This window comes from Gracilinanus agilis, chromosome 6 (assembly GCF_016433145.1).
Source record: "Gracilinanus agilis isolate LMUSP501 chromosome 6, AgileGrace, whole genome shotgun sequence".
Taxonomy (NCBI): Eukaryota; Metazoa; Chordata; class Mammalia; order Didelphimorphia; family Didelphidae; genus Gracilinanus; species Gracilinanus agilis.
This window is the reverse complement of record NC_058135.1, coordinates 144,721,481-144,748,281: the sequence shown is the minus strand read 5'-3', so window position 1 is coordinate 144,748,281 and position 26,801 is coordinate 144,721,481.

The following is a 26,801-nucleotide window of genomic DNA, read 5'->3' as shown; positions in this document are numbered from 1 at the left end:
GAAAGCATCCAGGATGAGGGGGTCAAAAACTACATAAAAGTCATGGAAAATCTTAGGAATTGAGATAAAGACCTTTAGATAACTATGTGGAATTTCACATTCTATCAAGAAATTTAGTCAGAAACCAGATTACAAGGGTTGAATAATTGGTAGGGAAGAATCAAAGACAGAAAGTACAGGTGAGTCTTCTTATGTCAATATCATTACAAAAGGAGAAAGAGGCTATATGATTAAGTAAATTTATGCTTAGTCCATTCTTTGTCATAACTTCCAATTGAAATTTCAAAAAAATGTAAAAACACAGTCTTCATATTTGCACAAATTCTTAAAATAAAGAAGGCAGCAACTACTTCCTCAGTTACTTTTAGAAAAATGTAATTAAAGAGAACTGTTCTCATGTTGGCTTCATCTTCTGTAATATAGAAGATTCTCGGCAGAAGTTCTGAATTTTCCTTTTTTTGGCTTTCCTTGTATTGGGGTTAAAATAAGCATTTGGGGTAAATTAGGAGATTAGCAGATGAGGACTATTAGATTACCTTTTAAGGCCCGGGATTCCTATTAAGGAATTAAGGAATTCTGTGGAGTTGGAAGTCTGTTGGTGTCTAACTGATAACTGGACTCGAGGTGGTCTGCTGCCCAATACGTGGATATTGCATCTTTTTTTGTTTGTTTGATGGTAGAGTATTAAATCAACCTCTCTAGTCCCCTTCTTGGACAACATATTTAAAATGCTTCATTTGATTTTTTTGGAGTTTCTTCTAGCTTTAAATCAGTAGTCTTCTAAGAAAGTCAAGAGTTGTTCATAATCTCAAAATATATTTATTTTAATAAATATTGTCTGTGATAAAATATTAACTCTTCAGCTTGGCAGTTAAGTCTATTCACTCTCTTAACCTACTTTCCTGGGTTTAATACAATTTACTCTCAGACAAACTACTATTTATTTTCTCTAAATAGTTTTTTTTCCCCTCATCTCTTCTTTGGGACCAGGCCTAAACATAATAATTTGTCAGAATTCAGTTGCTCTTGTAATTCTTTCCATTTACCCAGTCAAAACATTGGGTATGTTGTTTTCCTGATTCTACTCCACTTTAAATCAATTTATATACCTTCTCATTCCTTTCTATTTCTTTATTTCTTGTCTGTTTAAAAGTTATTTTAAAATAAATTAACAGAAATCTATTTTCTCTCCTTCTGATACTTTACCCCATTGGGGAAAACAAATTTAAAAATTCCTTTTAAGCACTCTAGACAGTCTAGCAAAAAAAAAATTCTTTCATTGGCCATGTTTAAAAAAATGTCATTCTATATGATTAATTCATCATCTCTCTATCAGCAACTGGATAAATTATTTCATCACTGATATTCTGTAATTGTAGATTATCATAATGTTGATCCAAGTTCTCATAACCTTCAAAGCTATTTGTATCTAATTGCTATTGTTGAGATATAAATTCTCCTGGTTCTGTCCATTTTTTTCTTTGTTAATTGATGCAAGTCTTCATTTAAAAAATACATAATATTGACATCATAGAACCAGTATTCCACAGGTTCTGTTTATTTCATTCTATATCTATTCATGTTAATTCATACCTAAAAGGGACAAAATACAGAGGAAGCATTCTTATATTTACCAAGAAAATATTATGGCAGCTCTTTTCTAGTCAAAAAACAAAACTTGGAAATTTGAGTTATGCCCATCAATTGGAGAATTGCTAGACAAATTAAAGTACATGAATGTGATAGATCACTTCTATGTTGTAAGAAATAATAAAATAAAAATAAAATGCAACAAAAATTATTTTAAAAAGACAATAAACTAACATAGAGTGAAATTAGCTATTTCTCTTTGATTCTTGGGTTTCCTTAAAAAGGATGAGATCATATGTAACTTTTTTTGGAAAGTATCTCCCTAGCTCTCAATGCCTTTTACCACCTCAAATTAACTTACTGCCCTATCTTCTTACTTCAATATCCCTGACCAAGCAAGCAGAAGAGAAGGTCAGGGATATTGAAGTAAGAAGATAGGGCAGTACGTTCTTTATTTATTCCATAGGAGAAATTTTGGGAAATCACCATTCATCATCCTGAAATTAATGAAGGAAGGAAGGAAAGAAATCTTTACATAAATGGCCAAAGTTTGAGTTCCTTTTATTTCAGAATTCCTGTACTTGAATAAAATATCTTTATGCCTTATTATATTCAACTCTTTTGAAGAAATTATACTTACATTATTTTTCAGAATCAATACAAAATGGAACTATTATGTTTTTGTAAAGAAAAACCAGATTATATATTTCCCATCAAATTATTTCATGGATTGAATGCTTTTATTATTTCTTGTGTTAACTATATGAAATTTGTACATTTCAGGAACAACTTGTTATTTGTATCAATACATTTATAGGCTTACAACATTTTATATGGTAGGAATAATTGACATTACTTTTATTTTGGTAAATATGAACTCACAAATACTTTTCTTTCCTATATCTTGTTTGATTCAGAGAAAATAAAGTTATTGTTGCATAATCCATTCCTGTGGGCAAGAATGAGCTAAAAGTCATAGAGTTAAATAATTTGAGGAACATTATTTTGTATTTTACAAAGCTGTAATTATTACAAGAAGTCATTGATTCAGAATGTAATATAACATAAATTATAAGAATGAAAGCAATGTCATTTTTGAAATGTAAAGCCTATAAAATATTAAAATGTTAGAAATTGCATTCATATCTGTATGTCAAATATATGCACTCACATAATTATAGATGAGTATGTATGTGCCATTCCCTTTATGTAGTTTATGTAAATTATCTTAATTATCTTGATATCCTTCAGTTGCCTTAGTAAGTGGGGATGAAGATATATAAGGCCCATCCCATTTACCTGGGACTCAGAGTGATTTGGAGAAACTTTCTTTGAAAATATTATTCTTTCATGGAAACCAGTTCTCTCAGTCCTGGAATACCAGACTAGATGTAGACTCCATCAGCCACTGGCTCATTCTATATCAGCCTCCCTTTTCTAGACAATTATTTAAGCTGTTCTTTTCTGCTTTTGACATGAGATCCTTGGCAATAAGCTGATTAGCTCCACATCTACATGTATGTCCTTGCTTAATAAAGAGTATGTGGATTTTAAAGGCATAGTATCTCTCCATTATGTTCCTGTTATGGGAAAGTGGGGCAGAGATTTCTGTGCTTTGATGCCTTCCAAGGATGTTTCTCTTCCCTGGGGAATGACAGACCTAAGTTCTGCAAAGTGCATTCCTCAATTTACAAGTTCAATAAATTTATGGCAACTTATAACCTTAGTGAATTGTCTTGGACTCTAAAAGGTTAAATATTATCCCGAAGGACAGATAGCTAGTATATTTCAATGGAAGAAAATGAACTCAACAATTCAGGACTTCAAATTTAAGAGACTAATCCTCTATTACTCTACACCCCTAAACCCATCTCTCTCTCTCTCTCTCTCTCTCTCTCTCTCTCTCTCTCTCACTCTCTCTCTCTCTCTCTCTTTCTCTCTCTGACTCTCTCTCTCTGTCTTTTTCTCTGTCTCTCTCACGCACACACACAGTCTCTCTCTCTTCCTCTCTCTAGGTGTGTGTGTGTGTGTGTGTGTATGTATATGTACATATATATTTAAGTATATATAAATGTGTGTATATATGTATACATATGTATATATTTATTTTTATGAAATAATTTTCCTTTACAGGAAATAAAATTAGAAACAAAAAAGATTCTAGATTATAATCATTATTCTTAAGCCATGATCTCACATACACACACACACACACACACACACACACACACACACACACACACACACCTACATATTACCTTTTATGGAAAAAGCAATGGAGAAGCACAGGAGATGAATGTGATTTAACTAAAATATATTAAGTAACATGCTGGAGAATATTCATAGAGATATTCCATTAAGGGAAAAATAAAACAGTGCACTAAGAGGTAAAGGATCAACTAAGAAACAAGTTATATACTATATTTTCTCTATGCTATTTGAGGAGAACTAGAATATGGCACCAAATACTTTGGGTAGAACTATGGATATGATTTAGAGTTATAGTTAATCTTCCTGACTTCATATCTGTCCTCAGGCATTTACTAGGTGTGTGATCCTGGACAAGTCACTTAACCCTATTTGCTTCAGTTCCTTATCTGTTAAATGACCTGGAGAAGAAAATGGCAAAGCATTCTGGTATCTTTGCCAATCCTGAATGGGATAGTGGAGAACTGGACATGACTAAAATGACTGAACAACATGAAGAATTACAAAAGATGAGATGGTAGAGATGGTATATTACATGCAACAATGCCCTGGAAACAAGTTTTAATAAGCCACCCATATAACTAGTAATTGTGTGTAAACACTTGATACTTTTGCTTAGAAGAATTTCTCTTCCTCAGAATATTATTAGATTTTATATTACCATGGAGGGAAATGACCTAAGCATTAAAGTTTGGTAATACTTGATGCCTGATGGATAGGGCATTGTTGCAGAATAAGCAAAAGTATGGTACTTCTTTCTGCTGCTTTAAAGCTAAAAATAATGATTTCTTCTGCTGTTGTCGGCACTTGGTAGTAATTTATGCCTGTGATGCTAATAAACTTAAATTTCTTTCAGCTGACCTAATAGAATTGACTTCACAATTCCAATGATGTTTATATTTTTTGAAAGAAACTGCCTACTAGAGGAACATTTTGTCAGAATTCTTTACAAAAATCAAATGCCAAGAGATTAGGGCCTTACACAGGAGTCTAAAGAGAGAGAACTCTTCTAAGGTTCAAATCTCTAAATATTCAAAAGGGATGGGGGAAAAATTATTCCTCACTAGAGACCAATTAGGTTAGTCAGAGAATAATGTCTGTGCCTCTGGTTAGGAGTGGTGGCATCTGAGTTCTAATGTGGTTGACAAAACTCTTAACTAAACTTTATTACTTTGTAGTAAAATAGCTCAGCCTTCAAATTTGTTGCTTTATTAACTTGAGTGGCCAGGGATTGGAAAGCATTTTCTTGGTATGGAGGTAATTTCTTACTTTCTAAAATCAATCTGCTATTTCAACTGTTGAATGAAGTATCCAGATATTATACTCACCTTACATAAAATGAAGTGGGCTGTTGGGATGGGACTCCGATAAATGACCAAAAAAAGCTGTTCTAAAGACATTTGGGAAATGTGGAAAATCCCAGGGCAGGGTATTTAGAAACATTCACTTATCACAATGAAATCAATGTAATTATATTTACTTTCAAAGATTAAGCTCATTCTGTCTAATACAAGGAAATGCATTGTTAGTATTATTGAATGAATAAATTTCTAAAGTATTTTCTAATTTAACTTTCGATATACAAAGCTTCGGAATACCATTTCTTCTTTTGAAAAGTCCACTTATGTGAAAAAAAATCTGACATGTAAACATCTTAATATTTTTTCTTTTAAAACAAATATTCAGGGGGCAGCTGGGTGGCTCAGTGGATTGAGAGCAAGGCCTAGAGACGGGAGGTCCTAGGTTCAAATCTGACCTCAGACACTTCCCAGCTGTGTGATCCTGGGCAAGTCACTTGATCCCCATTGCCTAGCCCTTACCACTCTTCTGTCTTGGAACCAATACACAGTATTGACTCCAAGATGGAAGGTAAAGGTTTTAAAAATAATGAATATTCAGGTTTGGTTCTGGGTTAAGATGGTGGCAGAGTAAAAAGTAGCGGCTTAACCTCTCCTAAGCGAAACATACAGGACTCCTCAAGGGGACATAAAAACAAATCCAGACGAATGGAGGGACCCCACAACAGGGCACAGCGTGGAAAGTACGTGGAATCGGGGCATTTCCATGCTATAAAGGGGTGAAACAGCTCTCACTAAATCACATGATGAGTTGAGGTTTAGATCAACATCTCACATCCTACACCAAGATAAATTCAGAATGGGTGAATGACTTGAATATAAAGAGGGAAACTATAAATAAGTTAAGTGAACACAGAATAGTATACTTGTCAGATCTCTGGGAAAGGAAAGATTTTAAAACTGAGCAAGAGTTAGAGAAAATTACAAAATGTAAATTAAATTGTTTTGATTATATTGAACTAAAAAGCTTTTGTACAAACAAAAGCAATGCAGCCAAAATCAGAAGGGAAACAACAAATTGGGAAAAATCTTTATAACAAAAAACTGTGACAGGGGTCTAATTACTCAAATATACAAGGAGTTAAATCAATTGTATAAAAAATCAAGCCATTCCCCAATTGATAAATGGGCAAGAGACATGAACAGGCAATTTTCAGGTAAAGAAATCAAAAGTATCAATAAGCACATGAGAAAGTGTTCTAAATCTCTAATAATTAGAGAAATTCAAATCAAAACAACTCTGAGGTATCACTTCACACCTAGCAGATTGGCTAAAATGAAAGAAGGGGAGAGTAATGAATGCTGGAGGGGATGTGGCAAAATTCAGACATTAATGCATTGCTGGTGGAGTTATGAACTGATCCAACCATTCTGGATGGAAATTTGGAACTATGCTCAAAGAACTATAAAAGAATGCCTGCCCTTTGATCCAGCCATACCATTGTTGGGTTTGTATTCCAAAGAGATCATAGATGAACAGACTTGTACAAAAATATTTATAGCTGTACTTTTTGTGGTGGCAAAAAACTGGAAAAGGAGGGTATGTCCTTCAATTGGGGAATGGCTGAACAAATTGTGGTATATGCTGGTGATGGAATACTATTGTGCTCAAAGGAATAATAAACTGGAGGAATTCCATGTGAACTGGAAAGACCTCCAGGAATTGATGCAGAGTGAAAGGAGCAGAGCCAGAAGAACATTGTACACAGAAACTGATATACTATGGTAAAATCAAATGCAATGGACTTCTGTACCAGGAGCAATGCAATGACACTGTCCTACAGTTCTGAGGGATTTATGGTAAAGAACGCTACCCACATTCAGAGGAAGGACTGCAGGAGAGGAAACATAAGAAAAACACCTGCTTGAATGCATGGGTTGAGGTGGAAATGATTGGGGATGTAGACTTGAAACTACCACACCAATGCAACTGACAACAATTTGGAAATAGGTCTTGATCAATGACACATGTTAAAACCAGTGGAAATGTGCGTTGGCCATGGGTGGGGGGAGAGTGGGGAGTGAAGGGGAAAGTAGGAGCATGAATCATGTAACCATGTTAAAAATGAATATTAATAAAAAATAAAAAATGAATATTCACTCAGATTATTAGGGAAAAGTCTGAAGGGAAATTTTATAAAAAGCATGTAAAATTAAAACCCTGTAAAAAAAATCATAGAATGGCCTATAGTTTTGTTTTGATTTATTTTTCACCGAACGTAAGGCACTAAAAACTCTGACTATTTCAATGTTCAAGGCTGGTATTTCATCCGCTGCTAAACCTGAATTTATGACTGCTGAATGACTGCTTATCTAATTAATTTCAATACTGTATGTCTCATTACTTCATATAGAGTTCTCCACTTCTCTTTCAAAAAATCATGTTTTGTCTTCAGGCCTATTTTTTGTAATGAAAATTTGGTTTCCAAAACAGTACCTTATCAACATGGGAAAAGTTGGACAAACCATATTTATGTTATTAACATTGCAATGCTAAAAAGATGGAATATAATTCAGTGGATGATCAATGCACAAACCTGGAGGAGGAGAATAACTTAAAAAAAAAACCCTTCAATTACCCTTCCCCAAAAAATCCAATTCCTTAATAAGTAATTAATAATTAAAATTCCTCAAAGAAATGATGCAAGAAATTTAAAAATATATTATGAAAAAATGAGATCTGTAAGAGAGAATTGGAAAAAAAGGAATAATGGCTTAACCGAAGAAGTACAAAACCCTCACCTTACCCTACTAACAATCTTTCTAAAAATCAGAATGGAACCCACAGAAACTGATTATTCCAGGAGACAATAAAAACTCAATGAACAAAATGAAGTCAAAAGAATGAGAAAATAAAGGAAAATATATTGCAGAAAAGTTTACAGACCAATTAGAACTAGAGAACAATGTAAAAATGAAAAGAATCTATCAATGACTAAAGGGAACTCTAAAATGAAATCTTTCAGAATTGTAATGCCAAAATCCAGTACTTCCAGATAAAAAAAAATATTGCAAGTAGCCAGAAAGAGAGAATATAAATACTGAGGAACTACACTTTATACTGTACAAGATTTAGCAGCTATTAGTATAAAACAAGAAAAGAAAATATAAGAAGAAACTTCAAAAGACACATCATTAATCTACAACCAAAAATAATGTATCTGCAAAAGTTTGTTATGACCCAAGGAAAGAAATGGATCTTTAAAAGAGTGAGGACATTCATGCATTCCTGTTGAGAAACTTAGAGCTAAAAAAGAACTTTCAAATATAAAGACAGGTGCAAAATAATGCTTGTGGTTCACGAACCCAGACCAGGTGAGTATCAAACATACCTTTCTTTGATCATACAATCTTGAAAGAACTGAAAACTTCTATCTGAAGACAGTTGCAAAAAGATCCTGAGGCTCAGAATAGTACCACCTTTAACACAGGAATGAAGCCCACCTATAACATGTTTTTTTTTAATTAAAAGAAAAGAAAAAGGATGGAAAAAGAGCAAGCAATAAACCAAAGGAACTCAAAAAAGAAGGCTATTTTAGTAATAGAGATGACTAAAACTAAACCTGAAAAGACAACAAAGTAATAGCTGTGTTGTCCAAAGCTCTAAGAAAAATATGAATTGGTCTTGAACTCCAAAAAGATTCCTGGAGAAACTTTAAATAATTAAAACTCAAATAATATAAGTAGAATAAAAATTGGAAAAAAGAAATGAAAGTGATGCAGGAAAATCATAAAAAAATTTTGACAGCTTGATAAAATAAGCACAAAAAATACTCAAGAAAATAATAATTTAAAAATACAGAATAGGCTAATTGGTAAAAGAGGCACAAAAATCCACTGGAAAAAAACAACTTGAAAAGCAGAATTGGCTAAATGGAAAAAGAGGTACAAAAATTCACTGAGTAAAAAGGACTACATAAAAGTAGAAATTGGCCAAATGGAAAAGGGGGGATAAAAATTCACTGAGGAAAACAATTATTTAAAATTAGATTTGGCCCCATACAAGCTAATGACTCCATGGATCAGCAAGAAATAATCAATGTGAAAGGAATGGAAATAATGGAAGGGAGTTTAGAGATCAACTAATTCAACTCTTTACCTTTTATATAAAGTCCCTCATTACAGTTTCTTTGACAGATAGACAAAAGCTTTGATTCTCTGGCATTTGACAATCATCAAGAGATCTGAGAGTGTTTAACCTGGGACAGAGAAAAAGTCAACATTGAAGAGCATTTATGGGGAATAGAGGAATAAAGGGAAGAGAATAAGCATTTTAAAACCTACTATTTAACAAATATTATGCCAAATACTTTCCAAATGTCTCATTTGATCCTCAAAAACACCTTGGGAATTAGGTGCTATAATTATTTCCATTTTATTATTGAGGAACCTGAAGCAACCTGAGGTTAGGTGCTTTGCCCAGGGTCACATAGCTAGTAGTGTCTGATACTGGATTTGAACTGAAGTCTTCCTATCTCTAGGTCCAGTGCTATATCCACTTTTGTACCAGTTGCCTCTGGAGCAGACTCTCCTGAGGCAAGCAGTTTAGTCCATAGCTATTGAAAAGAGCAAGACATTTTGCCTGGAAAACGTGCAGAAGCTAGGGGACCTCAATCAGCAGTCATGAACCTAAGCATGGATTTAAGTCACTCAGGGAAAAAATGGTTTCTCAGCCTAGCCCTTGTATTAGTTTCCTGAATCATAGAGCTATTCTTAACCAGTGTAGCAGACTGGCCACCTAGATGAATAATCCCTCTCTGGGCAACAATTTAAGAGCTAAAATATGTGTTGAGATGTGGTATTATGCAGGAGAGCACATAGGTAGGAGGTGGGTGTAGAAGTATTAACTCCTCTTTCTATGGAGTTGTGGTTGCTACAAGACAATCACAATTATAATTAATGGCTAATGAACTAAAGGGAGATACTCCTGACATAACCTGATCTATAATTTTCCAAATAACTTTCCATTTTCCATTAGCAATTCAGTTTGTATTTCTGACCCCGCTTTTCCTCATTAGATTATATGCTCTTTGATGACAGGGACTGTCTCCCCCACACCAAATTTGTATTTCTAGCACTTAGCACAGTTCTTGAGTGCTTGAAACACAAGAGACATTTAATAAATGTTTGTTGAATTGACTTGAATTGAAAATTGCAAAGAGCAGCATTGAAGTACCTACAAACTTAAAAATTCTATGATTTTATTATTCTGGTCAATGCTTCCCATACGAAGGAGGGAAAATATGTTTACTTTTTATATAACAGGTTTTGTAGAGTAAAAGAGTTCTTTTACATCCAGAAAACCTGGATTCAAATTCCAGCCCTACTATGTACTACTTGTGTGATTTTCAGCAAATCATTTAAATTCACCATGCCTCAGTTTGCTTATCTTTAATGATATCTAGTTTGCTTTAAAGTTTACCAAATGATTAAAAAATTCTATGTCTTTTTATTCTTACAATAACTCTGGGAAGTAGGTATCATCACTAAACCTATTTTACAGATAAGAAAATTGAGGTACCCAGATATTAAAATGAACTGTCTATGGAATTACTGTACAGTAAGTAAATGACTGAGGTAGGACTGGAATTAATGTCTTCCTGATGTCTGTCTAGGGCTTTATCCACTACATTTCCTAAATGCCTACCTAATGATGAAGGGGTATACTACTGATCACTAAGGTTTCTTTTACCAATAAATCCAATTGCCTGAGACCTGTTTTTTTTTCACTTAGTCATCAGGTGAACTCCAGTCAGTCACTTAATTTCTCTTTACTTTAGTTTTCTTATTAGTAAAATGAGGAAAATAATACAACCCTGCTTGTGTCACATTTTCCCCCTCCATAGCAATCAAAGAAAATGGGAGTGAGAGTGCTTTGAAAACTATAAAATGCTATGCAAATGTAAAGTATTATTACTATTATTAATGCAGTTTTTCCTAACATATGACCTCATTTAAAGCTTGCCAGAAAGATAATTAGACAAATTAGGTTTTCAGAGAATAATTACTGAAGTGAAAATTGCCAGAGATGAACTAGATGTCGGACCAGGAATTGCATTAATGGATGCTCTCGTTTACATAGTAAAACTTTTTCATTAGAATCTCCTGTTGTGAATAATTTAGAGACTTCTTGAAGAAGAAAAAAGTCTTCCTGTCATCAACCCCTGCTTCCAAACACTTACAGATACAAATCTTGAAAGCACAAAAAGGTCTTGGTGACAAGGTATGGGGTCAGAAGAGTACATGTCTAACTACGGTGTCATAGGGATATATTACTTCTCCTTTAAGCTGTTCTTAGTTCTTTGTCCTGTTATACTTCTCAGTATTAGAAGTAGACAGAGCAAGAAATAGATGAGCATTTCCGTTCTTCTTCTTCCTTTGGGAAGTATCATATAATTACTTTAGAGATATCAGATATAATTTGTATATGCTGGAATTTATTGAAATATTTGTTTCATAACTGTGCTTATGGAAATATATGTATATGTCCTTAAGAAAACTGAAGAAAATTATTAAAGAACCATTAAAGGCCCCCATTGCAATGGGCAGATCCTCTATGGAAGATTAATCATAAGAAAAGTATGAGAATCATGCAGGGTTAAGGTTTGAAGGTATTGCTCTCTGTAATGGTAAAGGAAGTTGCCTATTTTATTCTCATAATGGATACACTGACCTTTCCAAATGGACATTTATATTACATTTTTATACCTATACTTACATGTTTATTTTAAATAGTATGAAGATCTATGACAAATGTGAATTCCAAAATCAGAAACTAAAAATTAAAATGTCTATTATTTCATCTGAATTTGACATAAGCAATCAAGAAATGACTATGTCTATTTTATATATGTTATTAATCATTATATCACATACAAAATTACGTATTGAGTTCTGTCACATATAAAATCACAAGTTGAGAGTAAAATAACAACAAAAATATTTGTTGTATTAAATGTGATTTTTGAAAGTATAGGATGATTCTTTCAGAATTTCTCCTATAGAATTGGAAATGGTAAGTAGAAAAATCATATAAACTCAGCCTGGAAGGGACTACATGACCCCTTTATTTATAGATGAAGCCTTCTAAGAACATTCCAAACAAGTGATCTTTTAGTTTTTACATCAAGACCTCTAGGGAGGAGAAGTCTATTTTTTCCAAGATTATTTGAAGAATATAAGCACCTAGTGTTCTAGCAATTGTGTTTAATAATGAAAAGTAAATAATGATAATAATAATAATAATAATAATAATAGAAAGAAAGTAGAAACTAAATTAAATGGATATATTGTAAACTTTAAACTTCAAGGTACTCAACAATAATCATGGTAACTGAGGATAATTAGAGAGGCAGATTCTATCTTTCTTCTTTTCATATTGAGACAGACAAATAAAAGCTCTGATCCTTCTAGTCATCATATCTATGTGGTCTACACTCACAGCAGGCTTAGATACCTGGAATTTTTATTAATTAGTCATGCGAAACAGCTGGAGTAACCCAGAGCCAAATGAGAAAGATGCTAAAAATATCTGTGTGACAAAGATGACAATAAAAGGAAATAAAGATTGTTTAAGGAGCTGTGGGAGGGCAGTTAACCTTTAATGTATGATTGGTGAAGTTGGAAATCAATATAAACCTTTTGGAAAGCAAGCTGGAAGGATGCCTACAAAAAGCATACTTTTTTAACCAAGCAATTCCACTACTAGATATCCCAAAGAGGTCACCAATCATGACTCCAGAAGTATGGTAAAGAAGTATGTCTCCAACCTCTAGATAGAGAAGTGGTTAATTATAGATACAGAAATATATATTAATATAGATATATAAGTGTAGGTCTTATGTTAAGGGTTGTAAGGATGGATTTGTGTGCAGAGAAGATGGAACCAAAGGAAGAGAAGGCAGTTGCTGGTAGTTGAAACCAGCAGGGGATTCTGGGGATTTTATCTCAGGAAGAGGGAGAAGGGGGATCTTCTGGCTGAGGGTGAGAGGATTGAGGAGGCAGAAAACCCAGCTCTGATTAGTCCAGAGACTTTGCTGAGGATATTTCTCTTGGAAATTGAATCCTGATTCCCTGATCACAGCCATTTCATCACAACTCATCCTTTAAGACTACAGCCATCAAGTCAACTAAGATTTTGGACTCCACTGGGTTCAATCTCTTAGTCTCCCTTACTTATCACCCATCCTTGTTGAGGGACCCTTTTCAGTAAAAGCTTACAATTATAGGAAAGTATAAAAATAGAAATAATAGGGAAAGGGATGGGGAGAAGCTTAGGAGGTGGAACCACTAGGGTTCCTGCCTAAGTGACAGACCCCATAGGAATAAGAAGAGGGCACCCCAAAATCCTTCTGCCCTTCACCCCTTTCCTCAATCCCTGATTTGTGAATAATAAAAGTCATTTAACAGTCAGATAGCATTCCTGTGTGCCTGAGAGACAACAAGGGAGAGGGAGACCATAGCTTGGTCTGGTTGCCTCCATCTTTGAGTCAGCCACCCACTATGAAATTAACCAACCTCAGGGGAGTCTTGAGTGAACCGTGTACTTAATCAGGATCAGATTGGGATACCACCTACGTCTACTTGTAGGGAATCCTTGCCCCCAACTCTTGTGGGGTGGCACGACCATTTAGGTCACCCAGTTTTGGAGTGGTACTGCTTTAAAGTCTCCCAGTGTACATTCAGTCCCAGGGGAGTGCTAGAGGAGAGTCATCACATAGACCCTCTCTTTCTCTCACTCTCCCATCTACCAAATTCCATTTCTTGGAGGGGGGCTTTTATTATTACAGGGTGCAGTGGTGAGGTGGAATGGAAAGAGGGATTGTTATAGTAACATTAAAAAGAAAGTAAATAATAATAATTAGAACAATGTAACACTGACAAGCAGAGTAATGTTGGCCCTCCTCCATAATTTTACATGGTAGAAATTCAGTTTCATAGGCATGCCTAGCTTTTGTTCTTTGTAAATAGAAATGTTTTCATTTGTTGATGTTTATTAAGTTCATGAATTTTAAAATGTGGCATTCAGTTTGGATTCTAGCTCTTGAACTTACTAGCTGAGCAACTAGCGGCAAGTCTTATAACCACTCTGAGCCTATTCTGTGAAAGGTAGATAATTAAACTTGTATTCCCTTTCATGAGAGGAAGCTTGATTTGACTACTGATAACTAGCTTCAGAAATAGGAAGACTTGGGTTCAGATAGTAGCTCCATTATATCCTGGGGATTGTGTGACCCTGGGAAGATCACTAAACCTCTCAATATTTACCAGTATAACAATGAAATCAAAGGTTCAACCTCTGTACTTATTCCCTGATTCAAAAAAGTTACTCTTAAGATAGTACCATGCAAACTTTAAAATGCTATATTAAAGTTGCATGCTTATTTTTAAATGAATTACCATATTATGTTAGGAATACATGAGTATTTGATCAATCACTTTTTACAAACTATTGGATAAGGAAAGAATCCTAAAAATGTTGTTTGATTTATTCTCCTTAAATATTTTCTCCTAGTATTTTTTTATTTCTCTCTCTGTCTCTGTCCCTGTGTCTCTCTGCCTCTCTCTTTATCAGATTTGTTCTTTTTAAATAAATATGTTTAATTGATTTTTTTTGTTTTCAAAACACAATCATTTTTAGAAATACCTATGTCTTCTGTGGAGATCTCTTTATCATTTCTGACAATCTGATAAGAACAGTTTAGTTGATAAGGAAATAAGGACAGAACAAGGGAGTTGTCTTTTACCTCATGCTTCCAGCTCTGGCTCTAGGAGCATGGAGTTTTATATATATATATATATATATATATATATATATTTCAAGACTCATTTCACACAAAAGAACCCCTTTGAAATTTTGCAGATGCGCAGAAGTTACAAATTATGTCACATCAAAACACAAAACATTGGCTTCAGAATAGAACAAGACCAAGGCTAAATTTTGACTGGCTTCTTATTAGAAAGCCAAGTTGGGAAGTATCTTGGCCTTGGCTATAACAGGCAGCAGCATTCCTTGCTGTGTTAACAGTGTTAACCCTTTAAATTCAGGTTTGATAGGAACTTAAAGCTTTTCAATAAGGTCACAATACTTTTCAACAAGAAATCACACGGATCTCAAAAGGGGTCAAAAGAGGAGACTCAGATTTTTATCTATTCTCTTATTGGCTTCCCACAGTCTTCCTCCTCCAGATGGAACCTTAACTTATCACAAAGTAAAGCAATTTAGGAAAAGCATTTACTGGCTAATGACCATGTTTGACAATATATACCACATTCTACCTTCATTGTCCCCCACCTCTCTATTTTGAAGAGGGAAGTCTTGTTTCATTCTTTGAGCTCTGACAACAATATTGGTTGACAGTTCCTCAGAGTCCATCAAAAAACAGCAACAATGTTGAAAATGTAAAATTTCGAGAATCAAGGTCTCTTCTCACAGATCTGTACTTGTTGAGAGTGTTAGAGAATCACTACAATTACAGTTTTCAATACCTTTCCCAGCCAGGCAAGTTGATGAAAAGAATGGACTTAAGTTCATGCCTTTGTGGGTCTTTGACCCAGACTTTGTGTAATTCTAGTGCTACAAATGTGCATCCTGAATTGAGTCCCCCACTCCCTTTTGATTGAACTACACTTGACCTAAGTAAAGGGGCCTGTGCATTAGCCTTTTGCAGAATATTTAACTTTGCAAGGTACAATAGACGTCTCCAAATAAAGGGTGAAAAGTCACTAACCTTCCCATCTATATTCACTTTGAATAATGTATAAAGGAAAATAAATATGAACATGTCTGAACCTAAAGAAAATAGTCACTATTATGAGGAAGCTGACTGTGGCCTTTTATGGGTTTCTTATCTTTTATGACTGCTTGGTGCCCTGCAGTGTATCTGCGAAATGCAGAAGAAGTTCACAGCAGATGATTATACTAAGGTACCAAAGCCAGTGGAGTGTGAGATAATCTTTTGAGCTGAGAATTAGTGTCTCAGGCAACCAAGCGAGAAACCAAAGGGGAGTTATTCCTTCAGTAAAGTTTAACATCTAAGACACATCTGAAGTGATAGCTCTTTTATTACTGCTTGAATCAATACTTTTGACCATCCGGTTACATGTTAATAAAGGAGATTTCTGCCCCCCACCTCCATCATTGACATGCTTCCTTAACCAATACAATGCAAATTCAGAGACAAGACTTTTTTTTAAATCAATGTAGTATAGAGAGCTCATTGGAAGTTTCAGCTTATGATTAACCAAATGAGATCATTCTTCCCTGAAATTGAGGAAGGGTGATTGAATGAAGGCATTCTTAATTCTAAGACTTGGAGCTCAATTGATGTTTTCCTCAACCCCCTCTTCTCTTCTCTTACACATTCCACTGAGGAGTCATTATGGAAACTGGTATTCACTCCACATTTGTTTTAGCCTACAAAGCATTTAAAAGAAACAACTAAAGACTAACCTAGACGTTTGTACTTTCAGCTCCTGTCTACATAGAACAATTTCTTAGTTTCATTGAACATTATGTTATTGTATTCATTTACTTCTTGTCTGTTTCCCTAATTCAACTTCTTATGTTTTTAATTATTAATAAATCTTTGTAATTGCCATCACTGAAGCTCACTGCGTAAATTCAACAAGCATGTATTAAGCACCTACTCTGGTAATGTACTATGCTAAGAATTGGGTTTATAAAAATAAAACTGAGAAAGTTTCTTTCCTGAAGGAATTTATATTCTATGAGAAGAGACAACATGCACACATATAAGTAGTTCAAATATATAAGTAATACAAATGAAATGTAAATAGGAAGGAGGATAAACAATTTGAAAATTAAAATAAAAATAGTTTCTTGGTGGAAATGGTATTTGAGTTGAACCTTAAAGGAAATTAGGCATTTCAAGAGATAGAGCTAGGGAGAGCATTCTAGGAAGAGAAAATAGTTTTTGCAAGGTATAGTTGCAGGAAATGGAATATGATATATAGGGAATAACAAGCATACCAGTTTACCTGGAATAGTGAGTGCCTGAGGGTAATGATATATAATCATCTAAGAATGATAAGCTGAAGCCAGAGTGTAAGGGGGTTTTGATACCCAAAGGATGGATTTATACATTACCTTGAAGGCACCAGTTGCTGCTGAAGCTTCTTAAGCAGGAAAGTGACATGGTTCTCTCTAGGAATTAGGAAATAGTTGAGGGGGTTGTTTGAAATGGATTGGAGAAAAGTTTGGAGGCAGACAAATCAGTTAAGAGCTATTTGTGTCTATCTAGAAAGAAAGGTTATAAATGGCTAAACTATCACTGTAGCTGTGTGAGTGGACAGAAGGGGATGGATGGGAGAGGTACTGTACTATGAAAGTATAACTGAAATGTTGTGGCAATTGATTGAATACGGGAATAAGTGTTATTTTAAATACATTCTTTTCCTCTCTCCCTACTGAAAAGATATCTTCCTCTTAGGGACTGTTATAAATAGAATGACTAATAATTGGAGGGTCTTTATTTTTAAATCTATCTATTGTTAGTTGTCTTTTTCTCCATTTTAAAAAAAATTAAATATTTGGGTACTAAAAACAATATATAAAACAATATAAAATATATGATATTATGTTATATGCATATTTGTGTAAATGTAAACCTACGAATCTTTACATAATTATGCATAATATATACATATATTCATTTGTACACCTATGTGTGTATGGTTATATATATCAAACACTTCCTTTGTTGCTACTCTATGCACTGTGCCACATGGATGCAGTAAAATGGATAAATCACAGAGTAGTACACAGATCTATGTGTATATATATGTGCAAGTGTGTATACCTATATATGCATGCATGCGCACATAGGCACAGAAGAAATCTCTGGCAAAGCTATTTCTAAAGTCAATGGAATTTATTGTCTATCAGGTTTCTAGGTCATCACCAAGAACTAGGGCCATAAGATTTCTTTATTTAGACTTTCTCAAACATTCTTTAGTCCATAATTTTCTTTCCTTTCGTTGATGGGGAATGAAAAAGAAAATTCCCTGAGTACTTTGCCAATGTTTACTAGGGTTCACTTTCATGTTAATAATTATTTCTTAAGCATTAAATATAACCTCTGATATTTTGTGAGTTCAATATTGGTAAATATGAACTTTTAGTTTTTTGGGTAAAAAAACCCAATACCTGTATTTTTTCCTCTGTATGAACAGTCAATCATTTTTCCCATGTTTGCTTCAGATTTATATGAGAAAGATTTCTGTTACTGCTGTCCTCACCAGAGAGTCTCTCTAAATTTCCAGAGCCTTGGATAAAGGTAGATTCTCCTTCAGAAATGGAAATAAAGTATAATTAGTGTCATGAATGAAAGGAGAGAAGCATTAAAGAGACAAGAAAGAAGGGCTAAAAATCCTTAGGTCAAAGTCATGTGGTACTTCAAAATCAGTGATTCTCTCAACCATGTGACCTACCGAATCTGTTTTCTCTGCTTAATATTGCTAGAATTTGCCACAATTATGGCGAATGTGAGGAAAATTGATAACAGGTCATGATTCAAGTATCCTAATTTAAATGACCCAGAATTTGAACTATCCATGGCAAAGGGTAAAATGCTTCCATTTTGTTATATTGTTCCCTTATACATGTCTTAATTTGTTATTTGAAATTTATAATACAGGAAGCATTTCTGTTGTATCCCTCACTTGTTAATTATGAGAAAGTAACCTTGTTCCCTGAAGATTCTTTTCTTTTTCCTTCATGTCTTTTCTATGCAAACTGCCTTGCAAACATCCTGATATTACTCATTACATTCTGCTGCCTTTGCAAATATGCCTGTACTTTTCAACGTCTCAGTGGCATTTTCACAACAGGAATTGACATTAAATGCAGTTTCCAGCAGTAAAGAATCAAGCCAAGAATGATTAGAGATGTTAGGAAGCAGTAAAACACCTGCCATTCCAAACTGTCTTTGGATAATACAAAGAGAACCTGTTTTGTGGGTGTAACTGACCCATTAATTATGTGCTAGAGAATGCAAGTACATTCCCTGCTGCTTCCTGAATTGAGTTCTCAATGCTGATTGGCCTTGCCAGTTCTGCCAACAGATAATAAGAAATGACTTAAGGAGATTTGAAAACAAATCCTTTACTGAGTTTGATCCTCCTCTTATGTGTATACAAGTAATATATAATGTCAGCAAATTCTTTCCTTCTCAGAACTCTAAGAATTATAGAAGTAACCTTGTAAAGTATCTGTTTTCCCTTAAATGCTAAGCCAGATTGCAGACATCTACTTAACTGTATTAACTCTTTTAAGTTAACTAAGGTGATATTCATTGAACTGCTACTCTGTTGCATTCAGTAGATGACTATTTGTCTGGAAAATTCAATGCATCTTTCATTGGTAATTAACTACTTAGGATAATTTGCATACATACACACACACACATATACATCTCAACCTCCCTTCCACTACCACCTTTAAACAATATAATGTGTCCACTCATAATGATGTTCATTCCTTTCAGACTCGTTGTAATGCCATTTTCGGTTTTCTTGGCAAAAATACTAGAGTGGTTTCCCATGTCCTTCTCCAGCTCATTTTTCAGATGAGGAAATCAAGGCAAACAGGGTTAAATGACTTGCCCAGGGATCACACAACTAGTAAGTGTCTGAGGCCACATTTGAAATCAGACATGCAAAATACCATGGAGCAATAGGCTTTGGACCTAATTAAATAAGGCTAAGTTTGTAAGAAGTCAGATTAATGGTCAAACAATGGCAGATATGAAAATATTTTAATTTATCTGGCAGGCTAGTTTAAAATATATCAAAGAAGGTATATACTTACACATATACTTACACAAGATGGAAAATTCAATTCCAATTCATTCAATAAGCATTTAAATATCTACTATAAAAGGTACTACTACTCTAGGGGCAACAAGTAGAATGATAAAAATGATATAAACCACTGTCCTTACATATACATTCTACTGAAGGAAAATAATAAGTAGACAATGGACAAATGTTTAATATGCATCATACATTGTCCTAAGCACTACAAATATGAAGCGAGGTGCATACACTCCACTTAAACTTAATAAATGTATAATGGAAAAGAAAACATGAAATAACTATGAACATGCAATATGTGCACTATAAATAGAGAATTATCTCATAGGAAACACACTGGTGAAAGGAAGGCCCATAAAAATCTTTGAAAGAAAATGTGATTTGAATTAAAACTCAAAGGAGGTGGGGAAACCCCAGGAGGATTTTGAAATGAGGAGAGAGTTATGAGGGGTAAGGAGTCATTTAAAAGGTACATTTAAAAAGTTGGGGGGAAGAAAAAAGTTGGGGAGATGCCAGTTGCCATGTTTGGGGAAGAGTTAATAGACCAGTTTAGTTATATCAAAGTACATCGAGGGAAATATTATAAATTTTAAAAATACAGGCAAGTTAGAAAATGGACAGGTTGTGAAGGATTTTAAAAGCCACATAAATTATTTCCTATATGGACCTGGAGACAATAGGGAATCAATAGAGTTTACTGAGTAAGTTCAGATGGAAATGTAATATCAGAACAGTATTTTAGAAATATCATTTTGGCAGCAGAGTGGAGAATGGAGTGGAATGGGGAAAGTTGAAGTGAGGAGACTTAGTGGAAGATTGATGGAATGTAATCCAGGCATAGAGTCATAAATTCCCAGGCCAGGTTAGTGGCCAAGTGAATGTAAGAGGAGATGTATATGAAAGATTTGACAACACACTTGATATATAGGATTAGAGAGTAAATGATACCTAGATGAAGCTGGGTGACTAGGGCAACAGTAGTTCCCTCAACAGGAATGATATGAAGAGGGGAGAGTTGAGTAAGGGAATCCTTGAAAATAATGAGCATTGTTTTGGCCAGATTGAGTGTGAAAGGCCTATGTGTCATTTAGTTTGTGAATGTTCAAATGTTTTACTTGGTGATATGGACCTAGACTTCAGGAAAAAAGTCCTTAACTCATTAGGACTGAATAAATAGATCTGGGAATCATCTCTATAAATATGATAACAGAACTTGAGGTATCTGATGAGATCACTAAGCAAGATAATATGGAAGGAAAAACAAAGAGGAGCCAGGGCAGACTCTTGGAAAGAGTCATAATTAGTGAATTAGTGAGTTGAACATAATAGATAACCAATAGTTAGACAAAGATCCAGCAAGAGAGACTGAGAAATAATTTCTAGACATGAAAGAGGAGAACCATAAGAAAACATGAAAACCTAAAAAGGAGAAAGAATCCTGGAAGAGAGATTAATCCGTAGAATCAAATATTAAAGATTGATTAAGAAGGGTTAGGACTAAGAAACAGGAAATAGATTTGTCAATAAAGTGTAACAAGTCAGTTCTCATTCTGGAGGTGGATAGAGTTTTTCATTATGGGCCTTTGGAATTACCTTGAATCAGTATGTTATTGAGAGTAATTAAGTCTTTCACAAATGATCATCATTACTATATTGCTGTTACTGTGTACAGTGTTTGAAATCTACTTTTGCTAGGTTGCCTTTCTTCACATTTCTTTTTCATTTGTAAGATTTAAATAATATCAATAACTCCCATTATTAATTTTATAAAATTTATTAATAATCACCTGAAATAGAAGGAATAAAAAAGAAATAGAAGCATGAAAACTAATTATCTAACAAAAATAAGACCACATGAGTAAATTATCCTGCCTAGCTCAAAGCCAATGTCTGCAGCCTTGATTAGGGGAAGAGAGAGAGAGAGGCAGGGTCAACCAGAACTATATCCTATGTACATACACATGAAGTGTTTGCACTTACCATGAGGAGGCAATTGGGATTCTGGGTAAGAGAGTCTTGGGGAGCAAAATTCTATCCAAACAATCCTCCCTGTGATTTCATTGGGAAACGAGCATGTTGAAATCTCCCAGATTTATATGCCTAGTCTCTCCAATGAATCATTACACATAACTAACGTATATCTCTAAAGATCTGTAATTAGAGGTACATACAATATTATACTTTCTAATGGGAAAAAAGGAAATAAAAAAAGAGAGCAAAATCAATAATTTTCAGGCTCATTGGCAAAAAACAATTAGGGTGCAATCCCCTTTGGCATAAGAGTATACATTCAAAATAAATGCATTCAACCTCCCACAGTTCAATTCACTACATCCCAAAATTCATATTGGATCTTTTGGTGTCGTGTGTGGTTTCTGCAGGCATCTTCATGGTGCCTTATCAAAATGAGTTCACTTTCTTGATTCCAGGAGTTAGAGAGTTTCTTATCCTAAAAATTCTCTAAAAGATATAAATCTTGCATTATAGGATAATAATACAATCCCCTCTGAGGAGGATGTTGACCAACACCCAGATCACCCTGCAATATATGGCTGAGTCATGAGGTACATGAATCAATTGTTAAAAGAAAATAAAAAACATTAAAAAATAGAAGTAAAGAAAAAAATCAAAATCAAATTGTATAGACAAATTCTGAGTAAGCAAGAATAAGCCTGTAACACCTCCTAGAATCAGGGCCCAATAAATTGATTTATATCCCACAAGCCTGTAGGACCACTGCAGCAATATGCACTTACCCAATCAGCAGCCAGGACTACAGAAAATTGCCATACTATGAAAGAGAGAAAAGGGAATAGACTTTGAAGCAAAATGGAAATAATATTAACATTCCCTGGTCTGATTTTACTTACAGGGATAAAGGAGCCAAAATGGCAGCCAAACTGAGGTACTTTGTCTGAATCTGGCATGGTGAAATCCTGGGTCTGATGTTGTCAAGCAGCCTCTTCCCCAAACCCCAAAATGAGTCCTCTGTCTTGGTACAGATTCTCATCAATCCCACCCAAGATTGTTCAGTATTCTTAATGTTGTGCTTCTAGGCAGATTCTCATAAATCACATCAGGATTAGTTGGTCTCCTTGACCTTGTGCTTTTGGGCACTGTACAATGACTCTTTTCTGATCCCTTCTTCTGAAATCAGACACAATTATTAGTCAAAGTCCCATAATATTGAACAATCAGTAGCAGGTTTCCACAGTCTAAAGCTTTTGGGTATGCATTGACATTAGAGATAATGGACATGTTAAACTTATCCTAGTACAAAATAAAAAAAAATACATTAATACTGGAAATATCCTTGAAGTACAAAAAGAGAGAAAAAAGAAAATTCAAATACTCTGTTGCACATATAATGCAAAACAACAATAAAATTTAAAATAATCAAAAATATAGAATTCACATTCCATGAAAGGTGGCAGCCAAGTAGAGGCTCAACACAATGGTTTCTCACTCAAAAAATGAGATCTATTCCCTTTTAACTTAGCCATGATCCACAGAGTTAGTGTACATAATTTTTTACCAGGTAACAGCTTTATAAAAAACAATAGGTAATACACATTCTAAGAAGTACAAAAATCTGCAAAACCATAAGAGCTCATAAAATTCTCCAAAGTTTACTGATATAGGTTGTAATCAGTTTTATGGAATACATTCATCACCTATGTGACAATTAACAATGGGAAAAAGGCACAAAAGGTTGTATAGGTAATATGTGACCTCAATGGATCCAGTAATACCAAGTATCCATAAGGACTTATGGCCAAACCATAGAAAAGATTTGCCTAACTAGACTATGGCCGTTTTCAATGGTATTATCTCCAGTTCAGGCATAGGACCATATAAATAAAGATAGTAGGAAGTTACAAATGAAAACAGTGCAACAGCCAGTGTAATAGCCAAAACATAGTAACTTAAAAGTGACATAGTGTAACAGAATTAAAACCAAAAATAAAATATTAAAACAAACAACCAGCAAATTCAATAAGCATGACAGAATACAATCACTCAGTGTCAGTAGGTACTCTCTTTACATGAGAGCAATGAATCCAAAAATCCTTTTCTCCAATTTCGATAGCTGTTGGAGTGCTTAACAGGACTTGCAATAGACCTTCCCAGGCAGGCTGAGTTCCTATAGTGTGATGGAAGTTTTTTATATATACTTTGTCTCCAAGGTGTAGGTCATGGAGCTAGAAGTCTATAGAACCTGCTTGTACAGCAGCTCCAGATTCCTGGAGTTCTCCCAATTTAATCTGTAAATCCTGTATATATGAAGCAATAGAAGTGTCTCCCCCTAGTAATGATGTGTATTCACGAGAAAAAGGCTTAGTCTGGATAGGGGGGTGTCCAAATCTCACCAAACAGTGAGATGTATAGATTTCCCCTGGGCCTGCTTCTAAGATAAAATAGGGCCAGAGGAAAAATTTCAGGCCATTTTAAATGAGTCTCTGTACAAAATTTTCTAGTCAAAGTTTTAAGGTCTCCATTCATTCTCTCAAGTTGGCCTGAGGTCTGGAGGGTAATAGGGTATATGGAATTTGGGAGTGATCCCCAAACAAGAATAAATCTGAGATAAAATGAAATCAGTAAAATGAGTTCCCCTGTCTAAATCAATATATGCAGGAAGGCCAAAGTGAGGAAAATCTCTTTTAGGAGCACCTTGCCAACAAAAGCCACTGTGGCCCAGGAAGTAGGAAATGCTTCTGGTCATCTGGTCAGTTAATACACTATAAATAGACAAAATTTACACTGTCCAGCCTTTGACATAGTGATAAAATCAATTTGTAAGTGGTTCGAAAGATATGTAGGCCAGAGGACATCCACCAAAAGCTTTGCCATGAAAGGCGTGCTAATTATATGCTTGGCAGTTGTGTGAGATGCACACATTTTAGAGGCTATAGTAGCTATACCAGGAGCTATCCATACTCCTTTAGCAGAGTCTACAATTCCCTGGGTACCAAAGTGACCATTTTTGTGAATGGATTGGAATATTTGGTGATAAAAACTTCTAGGGAACAGGGGTTTTCCTTCAAATGACACCTATACTCCATTTATGTTTTGCCTTAAATTTTTGTTTCCATCTTTCTACTTCCTGTTCATTATAAGAAAGGGATAAATTTAAGTCATTACTAGTTGTCAATATTAAAATTAATTAAGGTCCTTCTAAGGCAGTGAGTTTTACTGCTGTGTCTGCCTGGTGATTTCCTCTAGAGACAGGGACAGTTCTACGTGTATGGACAGAGCAATGGAACATAGCTATGGCTTCAGGGAACTGGGTAACAGAAAGAACTCCTTTAATGATTTCTGCATTTGTGATAATTTTCCAGCTGAGGTTAAAAATCCACTTTGAAGCCATAGCATACCCATTTATGTCATATCCCAAATGCATATCTAGAGTCTGTGTAAATAGTTGCCTTCTTATCTTTGACAATTATACAGGCATGTTTTAGAGCTATGAGTTCTGCACCTTTAGTACCTATATTTGAGGGCAGTGAAACTGACCACACAGTGGCAAATTCTGAAACTACAGCAGCTCCAATGTAGTGTATGCCATCCCTCATGAAAGAAGAACTGTCAGTGAATAAGATTAAGTTTGGATGATCTAAAGGAGTGTCCAGGAGATTATCTCTAGGCTTTGCAGCTGTGGAAACTAAAGATTCACAACTGTGTAATGGTTCTCTGGAGACTGGCAAATCATAAAGCAAGGTTGAAGGATTTAGAACTTTGTAGTGTTTTAAGGTAATATTCTCATCAACCTAAGAAAGTTACCTCATACCAAGAGTGTCTGATCAGAAAATGTCAGAGTTCTATGTCTTAGCATGTGAGGGAGGGGGGAAATTAATTTTGGTTGGACTGAATATTAAAAAAGGGTGGTTACCAGGAATTGAATAAATATTAGTTCCAAATGACTTTTTAGCAATTTATTTATAAAATATAGGAAAGAGTGAAAGTAGAGAAATGAGAAGAGGGCAGAATAAGAGATCTAGCTTAACAAATTAGATTATGTGGTTAAGACTTGAACTTAGCCTGAAAGCCTAAAGGTCAATTAACAAGGATTTTAGCCATGAGGATTCCTTCTAATCATGGGCCCTTCTGGAGGCTAATACCTCCAGGGAAGCTAAGAAAGGGAGTCAGCCTTTTTTCACTCATCATGTGGTAGTTCTAAGGGAAATATTTCAGTACAGTCTCACCAAGTCCAAGGTCTCAGCCAGCTCTCCTCCAAGTCCAGTTCAAGGCTGAAGAGAGAGAGAGAGAGAGCTTCTTCTTTAAGGATGGGATTTGTACAAAGGGGATGGGACATAAGGAGCCAGAGAAGGAGTGGCTGACAGTTGGTGACAGTTGAGATCAGAGGGGGGATTCTGGGAAATTCTCAGGAGGAAGAAGGGGAGGAGAGGTCTTCCAGAGGAGGACATCTCATTTCAAATCCAGTTCTGAGGGTTTCCTGAGGATCTTTCTTTGGACATTGAAACCTCTATTCTCTGGTCAAAGATTCCATCACTTATCACGCAGCAAGACTTCAACCATAGAGTAAGCTATGTTTTGGACTCCATTTTGGGAGCAATCTCTTAGGCTCCTTCCCCCATTACCCAGCCTTGCTGAGAGACCCTTTTCGGCCTAACTTGCAATTACAGAGAAGGATAGAAATAGAAACTGAAGGAGAAGGGGAGGGAGAAAAAGCTTGGGAGTGGGAACCCCAAAGATTCCCTCCTGAGTCTCAGACTCCATAGTGTGATAATTAGATTAAATCTTTAGATTTAATCACCAAAGGTGAGAACACCTCTAATTCTGGGAGGTCTG